General features: G+C 45.8%; 1 protein-coding gene across 5 annotated transcripts in view; it reads right to left on the minus strand.

Moving 5' to 3' along the window:
* The window catches only part of LOC128886307 (neuroligin-4, X-linked), a 328,018-nt gene extending 311,377 nt beyond the window's left edge, over positions 1 to 16,641 (minus strand). For all 5 annotated transcript variants that reach the window (XR_008459789.1, XR_008459790.1, XM_054141022.1 and 2 more), the window contains exon 1: positions 16,107 to 16,641. The gene's annotated coding sequence lies outside the window, so the exon portion shown is untranslated. The remainder of the gene's footprint in view (positions 1 to 16,106) is intronic.
* Positions 16,642 to 22,023: the final 5,382 nt, after the last annotated feature.

The raw sequence follows: 22,023 nt of genomic DNA on the forward strand, positions 1-22,023 counted from the left end.
CAGACTCGTGGGCGGACAGGGGCTGCGAGTTGAAGAATCGCAATTTTCGAATGGCGAAAGAGTACGATCGCTGCTAGACGCGCGCACAATCGCCTGGACATTCGAGGAGGGCAAAAAATAGTGGCCAGCATCGATCAAACCGCCAGCCACGGATAAAGTACGCGAAGGGAACATAATTCCTAGCGATAGTTTCCGTGGACGTGGCGCGGCTCGAGCGACGAGGATATCTGGACGCGTCAGGCGTAATTGCGATTCGATTAGAAACGTAAATCACCGGTTGGCGGGGTTGCTCGCCGCGATTTCGTGGGGATCGGCTCGAGTCGCTCCCGGAAAGTTAAATGAAGAACGAGTCGGCTAACGGAGATCCTCGGTTTTACGTGAACTCTGGAAGTCGGTGCACGACGTACGCGGAAATTCGTTTAATTAGTGTGCAAAGCGTGTCATTTGGCAAGTTGGGGATGCACCATGGAACTTCTCGGAGGAGTCGCGAACCTCATGAAACGAAACGGTTAATCTAACTGTTTTGTAAGCAACTGTTTGCTGGTTACGGTCTTTTAAAATTCTGGGAGATTTTGATGCGAGGTGGAAAATGGAAGAGGTATGACGGAAAAGGTAAATAGAATTTTTAATTGGATTTGGGGAGGAAATGAGATTAATTGCTGAGTTAATGTAGAAATTAATGCGTCTTGGAGAGTGGAGTATTGCGTGGAATTGTAGAGAAGAAATGATGAATTAGAATTAAAAATATGTTCGAGAAACCAGCCTCTCAACTGTAACTTAAAGCGAATTGTTTTTACACGAACAGCATCGACAAGACTATTTCGTCCCCTAATGCTTGGTCTAATCTCGAAGATACTTCGCCTTTCTCAAGCCTAACGACGACCACAAAGTAGCGTCCTACCTTTTTTCTCGACCATAAATGTATCAACCCCGAGTAACTGCCCCATTCCGTAGGGGTGGTTGATCCTCAACCCAACAACTTCCATTCCACACAATCTGGCTCCGCGAAACGAACGTGAATCGCGACTAGGGCAACAAACGAGCCCGGGAATCCCTCGACTAACCCCCGGAATCTCAGATGTATCCATTGGATTGCTTTCAGTAACGAAACATCAAGAATCTAATTTCCTTTGTGAAGCGAAGAATAGAAATTTGTGTTACACAGGGTAGCTTCGAATTTAATAGCACAGTGCTGGGGTGCATACAGATTTAAACAGAAATTGATGATTGTATCACTGTTACATGAAACCTTGTTAGATTGAATTAAACAAGTAACCAGACCTTTCAAGCCACCAAAACCAAATCCGCAAGGCAGCATATCAGCCCACCAGCTCTATCGATTCTCCCCTGGCAAAAAATGTCCACCGCCAGGAGGATACCGTAGTGGGAAGGGGATGTAACACGCATAACGCAAACTTACGCCGTAATTTCACCGTGGAGCTAAAGCTTGCCGGACTCTAATCCCGAAACGACGTGGAAATATGAACTCGTAAAGCTATTGAGTAACCGGCCGGAAACGACCAACCGAGTGGGTGTACGGCAGGCAAGCTAGCGGGACATGGGACCACTAATGCCCTGCCGAAGATTTATAGTCGCACGCCGTTGGGATTGTTACGTAAGGTTAAGCTCAGGGTCGAGGCGTTAGGATTCGACCTCATCCGGTGATCCCTATGGCGCCACCGGTCGCGTAAATCGGGGTGAGCTACCAATGCTTCCAGGTTCCGGTACAAGTGCCGCGCGAACTTCCGAAACCGATGTTCCCTACTTTTACCGCGCCAGGGGGTTTACTTTACCGGTCCTATAGCTAGTAAACAATCTGAGTAGGGCCGCGTTGAGCATTTAGACCGTTGGCTTGGCCCGATGATCCGGAAACTAAGAGCCCAAGGCGTTGTTGAGTTTGCTGTAATTGGTCTGGAAACGCTGGCGGCGTGAGGGGAGATTTTGGATGACGGAGGAATTTGGAGACATTGCGCCAAGATGATGTTGCCGAGGAGATTCAAAACAGGCCTCAGGTTTGGACGGCTTCCAGACCGTTTCGACTGTGTTTGATAAATAGATGGGGGTCGCCGTCTGTTGGTGGTGGAACCGTTTTGAGCAAGCATAAACACCGAAGACAGTAGTCTAAATAGAACGTCAATTCATGCGGGATGTTGATCAATGATTGATCTGCGTATATAAGACACTGTACTAAGTTCGATATATTATATTTAAAAAAAATTAATTAAATATTCTAACCCTTTTGACCCTCCTTTTTTATGCCTTCAGGAACAAGTCCCTAAGAATCTAAAATCAAAATACCTACTGTTCATCGCAAGAAAAACTAACAAATAAAAGGAAATATAAATCCCCAATATAACAAGGACATCCCAACACCCAAACATCTTCTATATGCGCGATTCAGCTCTAGCACTGTGGTGTCGACCAAATTCGCTCGGTAGCACAGTAACCACCGTCGCCCAAACTCTGGAGTAGGCTACTTCCTTTCGCTCGAGCCTGGGCGCAAAACTAGTTGCCACTTTCATCTCGTTTGTAATCGAGGCGTGGACTGGTTTCCCAACAACACGAATCCTGCGACGAGGATTACGGCGCACGGTGTTACGTAAACGTTGGTTCCCGCGAACGAGGCCCAACTTATGCCTAACTAATCGTTTCTTTGGCGATTATAACGCGCATCCAGAACGCGAACTCCCCCGACGATTTCGGCCAGGCCTTGGCTGGGGTGGCGCAAATCCCAATGAGCTGAGCCCGACGGACTTGGCCGACGTGCAGTCGACCGCAGAGCTGCTCTTCCGCAAAGACTGCATCAAACGAGCGTTCGACCAGGCACACGCCTATCGACGAAAACCGTGGCTGTGTGTGCTCTACTAATGTCGTTTACACACTCGGCTCTGAAGGTTTTTCAGGCCACGGGTAAACGGACCAGGTGGAGGAAAAAGCTGGGCAGCTAATTACAGAGACTTCCCCGCACGGACCATTAAATTTGAAGCAAAGCCTCGGGGCAACTTTGCTGTGCGAATGCCGAGTGACGGATTCCTTTTCGAAACCGACGATCCAAATATTGGGTTTTCATACTCTCTTGGTCATTTCGAGGAGCTGGATGGGTGAATTTCTTTGTGTTCGAGGTGTAAACAGAGGAGAAGTTTAAATGTATATTCTGGTTTCCTAGAGTACGTAGCGTAGGTGGTATTGAATGTTAGGCTTAGCAAATATTCAGAGCAGCGTGTAAATTTGCGAAATGTATTCAAATTCTGGAATCGCGAAAATTCTGTTGCATCTCGGCCAACTTTCGACGCGGCTGTTGCAGGTTTCGATTTCACGTCCCGACGGATTTCGAGTGTTCACGTTTATCGCGGTTCACCCTCGTCCAGCGTTTGGCATTATGGTCGACGCCGATTTCTAGCTGGCGGAAACCTGGCGATTTAAATTTAAACGAGACCGTTGCCGCCAGGACGCGCAACGTCCGGTTGCTCCTCGTTTGCGGTAAGATTATTTGCCCCTCGTTTCACGGTTCATTATATGGCGTTTTCGAGTCCTGAAAACCGAAAACCGACCAGTCGTTCCGTCCAGGTCCAGGTGAATTGACTATTCGGCTCGGGAGAAGAGTTCCGAAAGAAACCACGCCCTGATCTCTCGTCTCACGGTAAATTAAGTGTTTGTGAAATCGAAAATGTTTTGGTTCGTTCAAATAATTTTACTTTTAGATTCACGATTCTTTCTGCTATATGTTTTTGTATAATTATCACATTTAACAGTGGACACTGACTTTTTCTTCAAAATAGAGAGTAATCAGCGTGTTTGATTCATTAAACACTCATAGACAGATTGAGCTGTTTAAATATTTCTGATACCAACCGATTAACTCGATTACAGCACAAAGCGCGTGGAAACAAAGCATGTAAACAGCCGATATATGTATTCATAAAACGCTTACCGAATTAAATAAAAATATTTAAGCTGAATCCCATTAAAAGCCGCGTTATTCCATTCCCCATAGCATATTTAATCCCCCACTTCACGCTCAAACTGCAATCTGTGCTGTAACGATATTGATTTCTAGCGTATCGCGTATCGGTTACCAAGCGGGTTATAAACATACGCTATGATGCAAGCGACTATTAATAATATTCCCACCTCCCGTGCAATTCTATGCTCTATCAACGCAATTGATCTATTCTCTGATTGGCTTCGGCCCGGAAATGAACGTGGAAAGGAGCGCGCGACAAATTGGCAATTCTGTTATTCGATCACGTACGCGAGTATCATTCGAATACCGTACGTTCCGGGCGCTTATGACGCAGCGAGAACTCTAATTTAACTATTATAACGCTTCTCTCGAAGACAGTGAAATCCCATCTCTGGCAAGGGACGTGTACTTGCCGGCAGGTAACGAGGTTAACTGCGACAGAAGTCGATCTGTCGTGACGTTTCATGTAGAATGCTGATAAGGGAATTATCTCGACGATACTGCCGGAGCCGTACATTCCCCGCAGTCTGATTCCCAGCTTCCCGTTCAACCTCATCGAGTGTGAATCCAAGATGTTTTTGGCCTCCTCCAATGGGATCGAAATGGCTCTCGAAATTTGCTTCAATTGGAACTCTAGGCTAGGAAAGCACACTTCCATTTAAAAATGTTTGAAGAAGGGAGGTTTGAGTGCCACACTTTAGCAAGGTATACATAAAAAAAAGAAGTAACACACCTCCAATTTCCCCGAATAGTCCAATAATGGATCTCTAACCCACGTGGAATGTTTCAACTATCCCAACCATCCTTACCATTTTAACAATCTTAGCTTTTCTCGCGGCGGTAGAACTAGTTACCAAAGAAAAGATGTTCCGCCCTTTTTCCCCATCTTCCCATCCTCAGCTTCCCTGCCTCTAACACGTGCCTGGCTTTTAATGCCTCGCGCTGACGCTTCGTCGTTTATTCGCCAATGGGATTAACGCTAATTGAATACAGATCGGAGGATGCTATGTACATGGTTTGCCGTTGCCGAACGCGCAGCACGTACAACGTTGTGAACTCGTCCAGGAGACGAGGCTCCCTCGAGTGTTCCCCCGCGTTCTACACACGGATTAACGCGGCTGCGTGGCCGACGCGCGAATATTTTTGCATAATCTCCCGCGCGGCACCTATTCCTCCGCTTAGACGACCGGATATGTATGAGGGAATAACAGGGGAAATGAGTTTGCCTCTCTTAGCGCGAGACACTCTACCTTTATGATCTCGTCTCGTAATCACGCCATCAGTCGCCACGCACAATGCTAGATAATTAACCGATGGTAGCCGATTGGTAGCCGAAGGTGCAAGGAAGATTTTTAAGGAACACTAAGGGAGAAAAACGGAAGGGAGGGGAGCTGGAGCTTCTCCTGAAAGAGGTACACTTATGCAGTAATATTCCTAATCTAATCCACCACATTAATTTAAACAATTTTAAGCACGACCAACAATTAAAGTAGCGTTGGGTAGCCTGGTGGCAGGCTGGCAGCCCGCCTCGAACACCGATTTGCATCCTAAGAACCAAGGGGACGGGAGTTGCTCCCTCGGGGGCGTAATTCGTCTTCCTTTTGCCAGGCGAAATTTGTTCGCGAGGACGTTACCGCGAACTTTGGGACGAGTTCACAAAAGCCCTGGCCGCAGCACAATCATCGCCAGAGGGGTTGGGGGTGGAACCGCGCCGGCGGTGTTTCCCCCAAACCCCTCTTCCTTCGCCTCGAGACGAGGATGGACGTATTGTACTAGAATGCACCGCTCCAGGAGACCGCTCCGAAAAGCTCTGTCCTGTGTGTACGTGGTCGCGGGGCACAGGTCAGTTCCGCGCGGCGGACAGACGCTGGATTTACTGCTTTTGTCGCGGGAATCCCCGCTACACGGAGCTCCGACAAAGGACGGAAAAATTGCGCGATGACGCGACGACGCGTCGCTTGAAAGAAATTCCTATCGCGTCGCCGAGTATTCTTTGGCCCGGGACCCTGTGCATTGTGCGGGGGCGGCTTCGGGGGTTGATGCATTAGCTCGGCACGGAATTAGACCGACGAGTAACAGCCCTAGACCGAACGCAATTGTAGGGCTTCGTTCATCCCCCAAAGCTGGAAAATGCTGCGTCTCAAACGTACTTGGAGAGTACCAAATTCTTAGTGGATTATGGAGCTTTGATAGGTCTAATCTTTGGTATTTGTGGTCTTGGATGTCTATGATGTCCCTGGGATTCCTTCAAGAATTCGGTGTGATCCTTTACAGTGGATCAACGGAAAGATCAACGAGAAGGAATTCACAGTGCACCCTCTCAGACTCAGAATAATGAAACAAAGATTTAGTAAAACGTAATTAATCAGTAAAGAAATATAGTATAATACTTCCGAAATCCAATCCCGAACCGTACTCGAAACTCAAGAATAAGAACGCGTGCTTCAACGATTTCGCGTGTTGTTGTTTGATTGAAGTTGGACACCTCCTCGGAACACGAATCGACTCCCCGAATCGCAGTAGTAAATATCAATGACCAGCGCGTCCGGCGGCGGGCCATCAGGATCCATCGACGTCGGAGAACCACGGAAGATAGCATCGAGGACATTTCCGAGATGCCCTCGAAAATCACCGGGGTATCCTGAGACCGATGTTAATGCCCTGATACGACATCTGCGCCCTCGAGACGTCACGCAGATATGTCGAGTATCTCCTGGACATTACTGCATATATGCAGGAGATATTTCGCGGCTGGTGCGAGAGGAACAGGAACAAGGGGCTCGGTGGAGCGACGGACGGGGACCGGAGACGTGTTATTGCACGGAGAAGAACTCATCAACGTATTTGGGTGAGCGTGGTCGTGCTCGTACGTGTGCACGTGGCCTGAAGGGAGGCTCAAAGGCACGGGCCAGTTCGTCGACCGAAAATCCACGGTGAGCGGCGTAACTGAACCAATAACGATGCGTCTCGCGCAAATTGATATAGCTGGATTTTTGTTTTTTCCACCAGTGGGGAGCTAAATTCAATTTAATATGCAAATTTTTCAATCCTGGATGCGATTTTTATTCCGTCGAAGTTCGGAGGCTTCGCCAGGGTTGGTATACTCGAATACTTGGAATACTTTCTACGAAATTGAGATTGTACTCCGATCTATAGTGCCATATTGGATTACAGTGGAGAAATATAAGTAGATTGCAGAATTTTTAATGTGAGGTATCGATGGGGTTCGAGTATAGAATTTATGGTGGACCAACTTTGTACACTTTTGGGTGTATTAAGTCCCTCAGAAACAAAACTATATACTCAGTTTATAAGCTCGACTATCGCACTCAAAACACACGTGAACAATTCCAAAGTGATCAACTCCACTGTTTGTGAGTTGTTGCCAGTATCTTTGAAGGGCGCCAAAGGTTTTCAAGCCTCCACTCTGTAGCTAGCATTCGCTGTGCATCGCACTCGTAGGTTGGCAGCTGTGCATTCGCGTCTCCGTGCAGAGTCTATGCAACAGCCGTGTCTCAGTCCCTCCGATCGAAGAGGCAGTGTTATCGCCCACTTAAGGCAATTTACTTCTCGGATCACTTGCCAAAAGCGAAAGGAGCCCGATCGATGCCGTCCCGGGAGACCAATTCCGTCGACTTCATATTAAAGCCATTCGGAATCGTTCCTCGGTGATCTTCCGCACACTACACATTTCGTTTAACCCCCATCCTGTCCTCGAGAAAGCTTCGTCGCGATTATTTGATATGACGGAGGGATTGGGTGTCGAACAGTGTAGTAATGCAAGTGGGGAGTATTTTACTTTTTTTTACTATTTTTGAAACGTTTACGACGAGGATTGCAATGGAAATAATTTTAATTTGGAGAAGGGATTGCTTACTAAATTCAACCACTGGCAATTGTAGACAGTGAGTATCAATTAATTCGTGTCTATGTAAATTACACAAGAAAGAATTTACTTATTCAAGGATAAATTAAAGTTCACGCAATAAAGAATACTATATTCCGCAACCTGGTTTAAAGCACTGCACTGTGTCATAGCGCCACAACAAAATGTATGATTAAGAAAAAACATTCTTTCATCTTAAAATGAGAATTAAACAATCGTCGTGAATCTCCCAGCAATTGTCTGCTGATTGCTAGCGTGACCCGAGTCCACACCAAGACAGACCAGATGAATAAATCAGTCCGACTATAATTGGGCAGATTTCGTTGGAGGGAATGATCCCTGACATCGATGAAAGTGTCACACGGGGATCTCGAGCACGTCCGAAAGGTCAAGATTTACCGATATAGGTGACCGCTATATCTCAGCCAGCGCTGAGTTCCCATCAAGCAGAAGAATCCAGTTAAGCCTGATCGCCTCTTGCGCCGTTTTTGTCGGAATATCGGATGCCGCCGGCCGTCGAAACGGCTCGACCCTATTGATCTTCTCCTAAGATCCCAACACTCGGGGATATTAAGGGCCTACGTGGACTCGATTTCGAGCAGAAGCCAATCGTCGCCGCGGAGGCAGAAGGAATCGAGTTACGCCACGGACAATGATTGCTTCTGCCGTTCGCAAGGAGAAGGGAACGAGCTAGATTGGCCGATATCATCGCGGAAAAGCGGGCAGCCTCGCCGCGAACACATCCAGGGAACCGAACACGAAATATCGAGACGGTTCGGTATCGAATAAGGGTTCGAGTGAACTTCCTCGGGAGATTTTAAGAATCTGCAAAATGGCATGTTTATTGGTCACCACGAATTCCCTTGGATTTAATTTTTATTTCATTTCTTGGACTGATATCCATCACGTCCTTATATTTTACTGATGTATTAGTCCACTTTTGTAGTGGTTGTAACGAGGAATACAGGTTCGTAGACTCCCACTTCCACGAGTGATTCAACTAGTGCTGCCAAATACGATCTCCCAGAAACTCCTAGCTCTCTGCAAAACGTTGCTCGAGCGACAGTACAAAGGTTTGAACGCGAAAGGGAAACATTTTTCATTCGCAGGTGGCAGAAGGGCGAGGATCGGTGCGTCGCGTCGTCTCGTCCATTTCGCGGTTGGCCAGCTTCCATTTTCGCTGAAAATATCGCTGTTTTAACTTCGTGTTCCCACCGTTTTGTCAAAAATCAATTTTTCCGAATTCGACCGCGAGATGAACTACATGTACCACTGCGATTTATGGCTTTCTCACTGTTATATTTGATTTTAGTCGAATCTCTACAGTGAGACTACAGATTCTCCACAGTGAAAACATGCTGTGATATTGTCGTACATATCACAGCCACTTGAAACAATTTTCTAATAGACCAGCCATCAACTACTTTCGAAACATGTATTTATAATCAACAGAAACCTTGACATCGTTAATTTTACATTTTGTTAAAAGAAAAATTCCAATAGTTGGAATTCTCCTCGAAAAGAATATCTGATAATTCCCAACTAACCCCAATTATCCTCGTTCATGGAATAAATTCGTGTCCCCTTCACGAAGAGTGCAGAGAACTTTATCGTCCTTTACCCAACTCATTTTTATTCGACCAAAAGATTTCGGACATACTTCGCCTGGCTCCGCACTCGTCGATCCTCCTATTGCAGCCTGGAATCTCTCGCGTAGCATTTACGAAAGAGTCGTCGAAGTTCGCGATAGGTCCTGACCCTTCTCTCGATGGCAAACTTTCCTCGAGGAGAGGATCATTCTTCTCGACCCGCGACGGAAGTCCGCGTACAGTTTTCGAACCGCGCCACCAAATAAGCTTTCAAGTGGCCCATGAACTTTTTCTATAAATCAACGGTCGTCTCGCGGAGACCACCGCCCGCCACCGGATGGACCATTTAACCTCGCGCATCTGTGGCGAGCTTGCGGTGCTCGGACTGAGTCCAGAGACGTTTCACAAATTTCCCACCGAACACGCGCCGGATCTCGTAATCCTCGTCATTCTATAGCGCGTCGAAGGGAGCGGTACGTTCCTCACGGTCTCTTGGATTGCTTTCTACCGGAATCTTTCAGTATTCTTACGGACATTTTCGACTGGAATTCGCAAGCTTTATTGATCGAAAGCTTTGATTTCAAATGTGATAGGATTCCAGATCGCGAAGACAATTATTCTTAGATTTAAGATTTTCCTTGAGTATTATTCCTTGTAGTATTCATGGCTTCTGGAAAATGTTGCTGCCTGAATCTTCATGGCTAGAGAGCCCCGATATTAATAATTACCATAAACCTCGACAATTAACCGAGGGAATAATTCTCAACGTCCAAAAGCAAATGGCCACAGTAAATCATCACCGGAAGTAAAGAAGGCAGAAAGAGATCGATTAACATTATCACGCTTACCGAGGCGTCCTCAAACTCGCGATCTTTCGGTCTGATTCGCACAGTGGTCACAAAGGGGCGAAAGAGCAACGAGTTCACCCCTATCGTCGCGACACGTTCAACGTAGTTCAGCTTGCGTTTAATTCGTACAAAGAGGACGTTTCCCACGGGCACGGATCACCTCCAATTAAAAACGATACTTTTAAACGACCAACGATTTTCGCCCAGTTTGCCATTGTAAACGCGTCAAGCAGACCGAAAAGGGAAGTTGAGTCAACCCCGTTTGACGAATCCGATCGTGTAACGGTCGAACGTTCGCCGTGGTTGTTTATGTTGGAACAACCAAGCGAAAATCGCGGTTTAATCGACGAAAACGCTTTCGTAAGTCCAACGATTTCGACGATTCATAGAAATTTCTTCCGTTCCCGTGTATGGAGAACGGATGATTTATCCGCCGTGGCGCACGGCCGGAACATGGATTACGTGCCTCGAATGGCTACGCCTCTGCCACGACGGGGAAAAGTGCCGCAATATTCCTGGGTGTACGTTAAACCTTCGAAAACAGCCGGAGAAGGAGGGAAAGTTCAATGTCTGAGAAAGCATCGACGGAGGACGTTCTTACCTCCGCGAACGTGGCAAGTGGTATGGCTCCAACGGGTTCCTCGATTTAAGGTGGTGCAGTTTGCTGCCGACTGACGACGCGCGAATAATAAATGAAACGGTGCCATGGAAATCTCGTTTCTGGGAATAATACCACGAAGGAATCGGCTGATATCCTCATCGAGGCTCTGAATACAAATCTGAGCGTGTAATTGAGATGTACAGAGGGATTCTAGGTATCAGGTTGGCCCATAACTTTGGGAAAATGGAAGCTTTATAGGAAGATGGAATATAATTGTGGAAGAAAATTTTTGGCAGCTTGGAGATCTCTGTAAATCTGTTATACAATTTTTCACCGAGTGCAATTGAACTTCGTCTTTGAAAAATTGCTTGGGAAATAAATTTTGAATGTTGGCTATGCCACCTGCACCCCCTTCGAAAGAAAATAACAGATACGCTCAACCGTACAATACTCCAACTATCGAGATACATCTGTTTATGCAGAACTGAAATTTCTAAATGCTCCCAAAATTCATGCTGCCACAGAATCAATCTAGTCATACACGCTAATCGCGTTTAATAGGAATAATAATATTCAACCACGTTTCCAGCAGCATTCAGCATTCCAACCTCGATAACCTCAACTTGTACTTTCCACTTCGAACGCCAACCGAAATTTCGCGAAACTCGGGCAAGTGAACTCTATCGACTCTAAACATAATAAACCCGCTCCGTTCGAACGCTAATTGCTCGAAACGCGTATCCCTCGCTCGCGTTTCAAAGCCAGTGGTCGAAAGTAACTCCGTTAACTTCCAAATAAACGTTCACCAAGGGCTAACGAACCGCGGTCAATTAAAAGAATTAGTTTGACGGCGTTTCCCCGAAATCGAATTCTCAAAATCCATAGTCGGACTCTGTTGGTACCCCCGCGTAAGCTCCAGTCCGAATCGAGAGTCTCTCATTCACGGTGGCGGCTGAATAGGGGAACGGGGATGAGACCAGGGGGCTCAAAAGCCGCAAGTTTTGATGAAATGCATTCCGAGTAGCGCACCGATGACCTGGGAGGAGTTCTTGCATTCGCTGGAATCGCGTACACGTGTCTCGAGAGCCGAGGGAAGGCCAGACAGAAAGGAGAAGGCTCCCTTTGAACGAGCTCCCTTATCCCCCTTTCTTTGCCGGAGCTTGGGACTCTTCGACTTCATCCGCGAGCAGGATTGCTTCTCCGCGACATAATCACAGTTGAGGCAACTTCACCCCTTTCAATGCTACCACTACGCCCGATACTCATTCTGCCGCCCCTTTTGTTTGCCCCCGATATCATCCGCTAACGCGAGACTTAGCCTTTTGCTTAAATACGGTCCCACGAGCGAAGGAGGATATTGCGTCTGTATCAATATCCAGTTCTGATAGCACGAGAAGCCCACGGCTGAAATACGCCTGAGGGAATATTCCCTCGGATATCGTACGGATATTTGTCCTGCGTTTTGGCCAACTCGACGTCTCTAGTGGTTTTCGGCGCGAGAATAGATGCGACCGAGGGAGACAGAGATGCAGAGGCACCTTCAGCGATACGCGTCGATACGGATCGATTCGGCTCTCGATATATTCGATATATTCGGCGAACGACTGCGCTGGAAAATTTTTGGTAAGGAAGCCGTGAATTGGATTTTCATAAATTTCGAGTGGATCGGAAGTTTCGGTGGATAACCCTGGTGTATTTATGGATACTGGGTATCTGATTACCCGTGAAATTTTGCGCGAGCTTTACGTTACGTTTATTGCATTTTTGAGCATTTATCCGAAGGGGCAGTTGGATGGTGAATGTGTCCGAATCGAGTGCCTCTTATAGCAAACTTAGGCTCTTATTCGTATGCAAATATTTTTCAATTCAGAGGGATGGAAAATCTTGAGGAAATTCGTCGATGTCGGAAGTGCACTTGTAGCTTGCTCCTCGTTCTGGCTTCCAAAATTCCAAATAAGGAAACGTGTATCGGATATATCTGCATACGTTTCACTATGGAGGGAATTTGTCCTGAGTTTTGAGGTGGTCAACGATACCGTTTTCATATGCTAAGCATTCTGCCGGGAGACTTTCCGATAGTTATTCTAGATATATTCGTCGTTCAATTGAAACTCGACCTGAATCTCAAGAGCTCCTACGCTTCCACGATACATGAATGTACTCGATGTTTTTCGAAACAATAAAAATACATCTTATACCTACAGGGTGGAATTGAACTAAATTTTTAACTGATTCCTGACTTTTCGAAGCATATTTTTTAATCTTTGAAATTTCCATTATTTACTGCTTAACTATTGATATTAAATATTTATGCTGCACACAAATTTGAAAATAATATGTTCATACCGTAATATTATTTCACCAAATATTAATATTCGGAGCACGTTGGCTTGGTTCGTGTCGACGTTAACGTATGAAATCTGCAGTGCAATCATTACGTTTCAAACGTGAACGCCACTGTCTTCGACGCGAAGAACGATGCGGAACCTTGTTTCAGTTTATCGATAATGGGACTCGATGCACTTGCACTTCGACCGAGGCTGTCTACACCGATCGATCGAGAAACGCCTAACTGAATTTTCAGTCGAGGAAACCGTATTGAATCCGTATCAATTTCGCGTTTCCAACCGACTGTCTTGTGCAACAAAGTTCAGACAGATAAGGAAACCTCCTATCAGGCGAAGGGAAAATTCGAGCTGTATATCGTGCCGCTGGGAAGAGGAAGATAGTTTGAGTAAAATAAGAAGAGAAACGAAAGAAAAGGGAGGCGAGAAGGTAAACCAAGAAGAAGAGAAGAGAACGAGAAGACGAAAACTACCGGCGGATCCCGAAACGCGGAGATTTCTCGCTCGAATGGACCATAATTTGCAAGTGCTCGAACTTTTTCATTAATCGTGTTTTCAACCAGCCATTTCGAAACTTTCTGGCGGGCACGATTCCCCTCAGACGATTTTCACCGAGGCACGTACATTTCATAAACACTCTTACCTGCGCGAATTACAGTTTCGACTCTTTTTTTAGATCATCAGCGGTGATTAAAAGTAAAATTATACGCGCGATGCTTGGTTTAAACTGGATGCAGTTTTTCAACCTGGCAAAAACATGATACGTGAGTGAATATCTACGAATGCGTTATGGAGCATTTAACCTTACGATCTGACTTCTAATTATTACCCCCATTTTTTCGTTGAATGCGGTCTCAAAATGCTTATTTGATCTTGGACCTCCCTATAAACTAAAAAATAAATAGACAAACAATCAAAGGATGAATGGACAATTGAAACCCTTCAAGAACACCAAAATAGCAATGCAATTCAGTGAAAATTGCACGTTACTGACAAAGAAAGAAAATTCCCCAACCTTATGAAGTTATTCCCTAACCCTGCTCGAACGTGTGTAGTATCCTAATTTCTCTACACTCGAAAAGCTGCCACCCGAGCTCAGATTCGAACGGGTTCTCGTCCCTACAGGGATTAATAACAAATTATCTCGGCTACCCTTTTTCTACCAAGCACTTGGCAAAACAGACACGTGCAACAGAGAAATTGTTCTCATCGAAAAGCTCTCCGTCGGTAATTAAGACCTTACAGCGGTATAATGGCCGTATAAATCGGCCCGTCGCAACTTGTAATCCACTTTCAAGTTCGCGCGGACCATCGCACAGCCGCGTACACGTAAATTTCGCCGCCGGTTTATGCAAATTATTGATAGAACCCTGAGCTAATACATTGTCGCATGCAAGCCGCCATGCACCCCTCGGGCCACCTATAAAGACTAGATACACTCCACTCCAAAGTCGATACATTTAACATCGAATTTATGAAAGCTCGCGTTCTTCCCTGTATTAAAATACTGCATAATACCGCGATAAATAATGGTCGTGGCGCAAACTCGCGGAGAGATTTACTTCTGGGTGATCCTGGATACGTAAGTGACGATCGAAACGGTGAAATGAATTTGAGATTGGGCACGATTCTTCAGAATTACCGATGGGATCACGCGAAAAATATTTGGTGAGTATACATCAATTTTTGAGGACGTGAGAGCGTTTATAGTTGCTATAAGCGCGATCCAATGTGAACTCGACTCGATATGAGCTCGATACATTATGAGCTCCATTTAATATGAGCTGGATTTGATATAAAATCGATTCAATACGTTGAATAATAACAAAAATGGATACTACCATTTAATGGTAAATAAAGAAGGTGCCGATGTATGCGTTACGAAGCGACTAAGATTTTGTTTATTTTTAGCTGAGGCAGCCCTGAGAAAATGAGCAGTCTTTGGGGCACTCGGAGGCGGTGGTTTTACTGGTGAATACCGGGTGGGGCGAAGCGTGGGCGTCCAACGCTGCAGAAAAATGCATAGCCAGGATCCAACGGCACGCAGTGCCCACAATTTACATCACGAAGCGACACTGAAATCAGTTTCACGCAGCCGCGCCGAAACTTTAACGGGAACGACTCTCGGAGGTCGAATCCATCACTGTCAACGTCCCAGTTGCATTAAAGCACCGCGGTGCCTATCAATTCCTAAATATTCTTATGGCCCCGACTCACACTGCACATGTGTGTCAGCCTTAAATTTAAACGCATCAGACAATTAAGAGATTTAAAGGGATTCATTATGAAACAAATAAGAACTATTCTTGATATAAAAAGCAACGCGAAGCTTTAGTTCCAAGTTTCAATTTTTGGTGTGGTTTCGAGTAGTGTAACCAATGTCCCTTTGTTTACGTTCACGTAACGTGAACGACCCTAACTGTGATCGATCTCTATTAGCCTGAGGGTACGATGATAATCGTCAGTTGCCCCGTTTTGAAGTGAACTGGTATTCCTATCTTTGTTTCACTTCAAAGTGCGAACCACTGTGTTCCGTTTTATTCTCCATTTACCATTTAGAATTATTAGTGTTTCCAACAACGAACCTGTGTATTCTCCACTCCTTAAACAAAGTTAAATTTCAAATTCTACCGAATAACAACCGATTCGAGTATCGACTCAATCGAACCAACACGTCTGGTAAAACATCAACCTCTATTTTTATGAAATCTTTCCTCCGCCAGTACCGGGCGTTTCTGCCAATTAACACGCGCGAAAGAAAACAATGTAGCATCTAGATCCACGCTCATACAAAATCAAAATACGCATGAATCACAGGATACCCGCAATTGTCGATAAATACCAAAGGAAAAAAACTCTGAAGCTCAACTCACCGTGTATGAAACGATGTAACCGTCCGCCAGGTTCACTGTACTCCACACACACAATCACAAGAAGATGACACGCACACGGAACCACGCGATCGGCAGCATCGCACTGTACCGATTCCAAGCTGCGATCGGATCGTCAGAGTTTCCAAACCTCCCCCAACAATAACAATTCAACCGGTAGGACACCGTTCACGTAAACAGCTCGGCGCTCAGTTGTGTGGTTCGCCAGAACTCGGTGTCCAGCTGGTGATCCTTCCTTCCGTTCTAGGACGCAGAGGGTGGAACGTTTCCACGAGAGCGTCGAACGAATCAAACGTCATCTCGTTCGAGTGATGTGGGTTCGCCTGTCGTTGGTTATAATACGCGCTGTTCAATGTTGATAACGGGTTAAACCGCGAGGAAGAATTCCATAGAGACGAGGGACGAGAAACGCGAACGATACACCGGGCACTGACACACTCGCGAGAAAAAAACGCGACCAGCCGATCGAGGAAGGCTGGTTTAGCCGGCGAACAACACGTAACGTCGCGTCGAAGCTCGCGAGACGGACTACGGCACGGGAATGAGAAGGTCTGCAAACCTCTCGCGCACAGCGACACCAGAGCCGCCACGCTACTAGAAGGTGGAAACGCGCCAGGGTCGATTCTGCGACTCGAAACCTAAACACTACCGACCGGACCGACCTTTCTCGTACTCGCGGTTCTTTCGACCGACTATGCCCGCTTTGTTTTCAATTTTACTCGAACCGAACGCGTCCCTTTGTTTCGGAGTGAATATTGCTGATTCTCCAAGCATCGGTGAGGATACTTTAAGGATGCATTCGGGGACTCTCGATGTGTTTTTTGGGAGGGGAAGTGTTTGTTGATGAAGGAATAGAAGATTTCTCTGTGTTAGTGGCTTGATGTACGAAATGGTATGGATTTTATTCGTTATTATATAGCTTGATATTAATGCAAAATGATGTAAGAATAAATTAAAGATCGGTGGAATTGAAAGGAGTGTTTGGTTAAATGGATGCGAATAGTGGAATGTATATGTTCCTGTATTCTTGAGAGAGGTCATAGATACATTTATGGTATAATTATTCATAATTTGATTGGCTTTCAATTGAGTACGTGCCATGAAATAATACTTTATGTTAGCACATTTGAGAATAAAAAAGTGAGCAGAGTTGAGTGAATATGGAATGTACTATGTTGACTTCAAACATACTAAAACACGAAATGTATCATTATCATGCTATTCTCTGTTTTCTTCTTTTCCTATTGTACAATTATAATCGAAATTTCCTATTCATACATGACTGAATAACATATGGGTTCAAACGTCAAATAACCAAGGACTTTTTCAAGGTTGCCGAGTAGCAATTTCTTATTTATTTAATCTAGGAGCTCCTAATTGACTCATCGTGTTTATCTTTGCTCTGTCCTCTGTTATATCAAACGAGAAAAGCAAATTCCGTCCTAGAACACTGAAACACCGGCAAAGCTGGTCGAGCGTCGGCGCGCAGGCGCCACTGGAGGAGGACAGTCGCTATCGATTCAGTTTTGCCAACGGAAGGACACTTTTTAGTAACTTCTACCGCTACCTAGAGACTCGACGGAGCATTGACACATCTTCTCCGTTCACTTTCCGAAGTAAAAGAATAAAACAACCTTGTCATCCCTCCGCTGCCCCGCTTGAGTTCGAAAACGACCGGTTCCCGTGTCCAAAGTTCGTCAAAAAGCGCTCGTTCGCTGAAAGAACGAAGGAAGAAGCTTACGAAGAGCTCGAAGTTTAAATGTCCACGGGTTGGTTGACTCCAAACCGCTAATTGGCTTGCTTGATCGAGGCGGATGCTTCATCGTGCTCTTAGACACTATATTGTCGCTAATTAAACCACGAAACGAGAGGTTACCACACTTCAGAGATCACTTCATTGAATTCGAAAGCAAGGGCTCTTTCATCGCGGTTGTCTGCTGATTGGCGCCTTTAAAAACCGGTGTCTCGTTCCCCCCTTTCCTCGATTTCTCTCGTGAATTCGACGCATCAAGTGTTCTTCGATGCAAAGAATTATCAGCCAGTCTCCGGGAAATTAAAGCGGAAAGTTTCGTTAGTGGAGAACTTCAATGAATGAAACTTCCTCGAGGAACTTCGCGTGGAAGTTCCCTTAAACGTGGTTCCTTATCACGAGCTCCTACGTCGCCCCTAAGTTTTGGCTTCATTGAACCCGGGAACTGCCACAATGGACGTTCCCTTTTTGCCCCTCGTACCGATGTGTAGCGATCTTTACGCGTGAATTCGCAAAATCTCGGGAAACCGGCGGCCGTGGAGCCAGCCAGAAGCGGTGCAGTGGGAACTGCGCTTTCCATTCATCTCCATCTTCATTAGTTTTATCGTCTTTGGGTTAAATTAAAATTTCGTAACACGAGTGGAATGTTTCACAGCGCAAAGCAGGGCTTGGCGAGAATAATTTCGTGCAGTTACTTCGGTGGACGTGGAGCGATATTAATGTAGCTCACTTTTAAAATTATTTTGAATGGAAGAGAGCCATAATGATTTCTACGACATACAGTCAGTCCCACAAATATTCGTACCCTCTGTTTCCAAATAAATGTTTCATTATAAGTATGTACATAAATAAACATTACACGTGTATACTTTTATAATGAAAAATTTATTTGGAAACATCAAACCTATCACTTAATTTAAACTTTCATCAATAGACATAGAGAGTACGAATATTTATGGGACTGACGGTATAAACACCGTTCCTCGAGATGGTAAAATGACAAATTAATGCAGAATTCGATTCGAGAATTCCAGATGCACGGCGCTAGGTAATTTATTAAAGTAAACTTCCACCGTTATTGAAGCGTGCGACAGAATGATGCTTAACTTTCGCATGTTCGAGGTTTTAACGAGGATCTCGCGCAGAACTGGGAACTTCTTAGCAGCTTTAAAGCGTCTTCATGATTCTCCCAATGGTGCAATAAGAGGCGTTGTGCGAATTTGTTTCCTTGGAGCAACGTTATTTAACTGCGCCGTTAGATCTATTTATTAAAAGTGGAGTTTAGCACCCGTTCATTTTTGTTGGCGAACTTCTTGGCACCGGGAACACTCTGGAACAAGAACTGCTTCGATTCCTTCTTTATTTTACAACCTAGGTTGGCATATTGATCGCAATTGTATACGGAATGTATCTCGAATTATTCTTCGACTATGAACTAAATCCAAAAGCATGAACAGACATAGAATTTCGTTTAAATAAGAATATTTTAGCTTCGGTCCTACCTTTTCCAAATAACACACTTGTCTACGATTACGAGTCTAGCCCAAACGTAGGCATAAATCCGCCCCAGAAAATGGTGCTTGGAATGAAAATTTTTCTCCAGTGCAGCCCCATAAGGTGCCTGATCCAAGATGGCGAGGAGGGCTAAAGACGTCGTCATCCGGATAATGTGCTCATCTGCGGCAAACGCGGCCTCCTCATGGCGGTTCGCTACGTTTGTGGTACTTCGGAAAACCTTTCGATGCGACCTATTTCCTACACGGGACGCGAGGCTTAGAAGAAGACGCTGCACGCCCCTACGAAGTCGAAGAATCCCTCTAATATACCGAAGCTGCGTCTCTTCGACGAAGATATACCATGAAGGAAACACGGACGAATGCATACTGAGGTACATCCATCGCGTTGATTCAAGTTATAAAGGTTGTGTTGGCATTTAGGACCACAGATGTCGTTGGTTAAGTTGGGGTTGTTTTTGGTATAATGACCTGAGTTTCATAAACGCAGTCGACTGTCAGGGACATCTGTGACAGGTTGCCATGGTGGATCACTTTGACTCGCATAACTACTAAACAGGTCACGTGTCGGTGTCAGTTTCTTAATCTCACCCTCGCGCGTCTCATCCCCGAAATGCCGGAGCATCGCAGACTGGCTTCAACTTCTGATCGGCATCTTCGCCATTCCCTCCCCGGGGATAGCACGAACTTCCTAGTTAGTTCTTGGCCATCCGTGAACACCTGTACCCGTCGTATCGTAATTAAACGTGTCTTCTATATCTCCTTCCAATCGATAAATGGCAATTACTCCCCTGGTGGGGGAGGTAACAAGTCCCATCAACTGTTACCGCGTATTCTTTTTATTGGACGAGGATCCACGGGATAAATCGAACGAAGCGGAGAAACAGAGAACACGAGAACCTTGACTGCGAGCATTTCAGTTTCCTCGATTGGGTATGAGAATTGAGCCTCGAGGTAAAATAGAAATTACTTATTGGTGAATCATATATTCGCGAATTAATCAATGCTTGAGCTCGATCATAAGGAGTCATCAAGTGTCTTCACAGATTATTGTTTTGGCCTACGAGGACAATATTCTGCTTTGTGACAGTTTGAAACGAAGGAATGTATCACTTATGGGGCGAGTGCAGCTATCTTTGGTGGAACTAAAAGCACGTTCGACTTTTGCTTGGTGAACCTGACAGGGGCTGTTTTCCGATTTCGAGGGCGTACAGCGCCCGTCGAATTAACGAGCGCGTGGCAGGAGCAGGTGCTCACGGTTGTTAAGGAATTAACTGACGAGGCAGGAGTTTCCCGCGAAAGGAATCTCTGTGGAAGTCGCGGGGGTTCAGGCGTCGAACAGCTCTGGTTTAACGAGAGGAAAACTCAGGTGGAGGTGGAACGCGGTACGGATGAGACACGGGCATCGAGCCTCTGGCACGGGATCAGGCGGAACGAAGGTGGCTGCCGTGGCGAAGAAAAAGAGGAAGAAGAAGTGCGAAAAGCTGACACGAAAGAAAGACGAGTCACAAGGAGCTTTCGCGCACAGCCAGCCCACAATAATCCCCTCCCGGAAGATGAATCACCCTGTCGACCGTCTCTCAAGACACGCTGATGGCTAGATAGAGGCGGCTGAAAGAAGGTGACCGGCTTCGCCGCCAGCTGCTGGCACCAGTCCTCCGGACTCGCTCGTTCTCTCTCTCTCTCTCTCTCTCTCTCTCTCTCTCTCTCTCTCTCGCTCTCTCTCTCGCTCTCTCTCTCTGCTCTTTGTGGACCTCGCGAACGCGGCGGAGGCGGTGCTGGCAATCCTCAAAGCGGAGGAAGAAAATGAATGAAAACGCGGCGTGAAATTCAATTTAGTCCGGGGGCGAAACAAAACGAAGGACCGCGACGACCGCAGCAGGTGCAACGAGACGAAAGGTAAGGTTGAGAGAATGGTTAACCGAATGCCGCCGAGTTCGCTCGACCTGCCGCGTTCAATGCTCCCCCGCGAGTGTTCGTGAAATATAATCAGATGGAATTGCGCCCAGGTTCCTTTTTAAATTGTTCTTTGGCCCCTCCCCCCCCCCCCCTCGAGCTTTGTTCGTGACTTTCTGGAACCTGCGAGATTTTGGCGACCTTTGACGCTAAATTTTAACTCGGTCTATGAACTTTGGGATTTTGAGGGATTTTGGGTTTTTAGAATTTCGATGTCCACTTTTCAGTTTCGTTAGCTTCGAGATCAATAACAGCAGCAACAGTGGCGGCTGTAACAAGGGATATTTTATGTAACCCGTCTCTTTCCTTTAATTGAAATCACAATTTCCCAACCGAAGGCACGTTTAATTAGCGTCGGACTCTATAACGGGACGGTTTATGATTAATTGTTTCCGCGAGCTTTGTCCCAATATCATGTAAAAGAGTCCTTGATGAGAAATTTCACGATTATTAATTATTCCTTACCATAATGGGATGAGGTCGACGGAAGGAGGTCAGACCTCTTCTGGAAAGGAAAAACTTCCACCCTGTTGGAGTGGAAGGAACATTGCCGGAAGAAATGGAAATGTGAAAAATGAAGTAGGTCTCAAGATTGTCAAGACTATTGCTGCGCCTTTCGTGTTTCACGAATCGAACAGCTTCTTTGCGATGCAGTTTGTTACATGAATTTCAAAACTCC

The sequence above is a fragment of the Hylaeus anthracinus genome, unplaced genomic scaffold, assembly GCF_026225885.1.
Source record: "Hylaeus anthracinus isolate JK02 unplaced genomic scaffold, UHH_iyHylAnth1.0_haploid 11982, whole genome shotgun sequence".
Classification (NCBI taxonomy): Eukaryota; Metazoa; Arthropoda; class Insecta; order Hymenoptera; family Colletidae; genus Hylaeus; species Hylaeus anthracinus.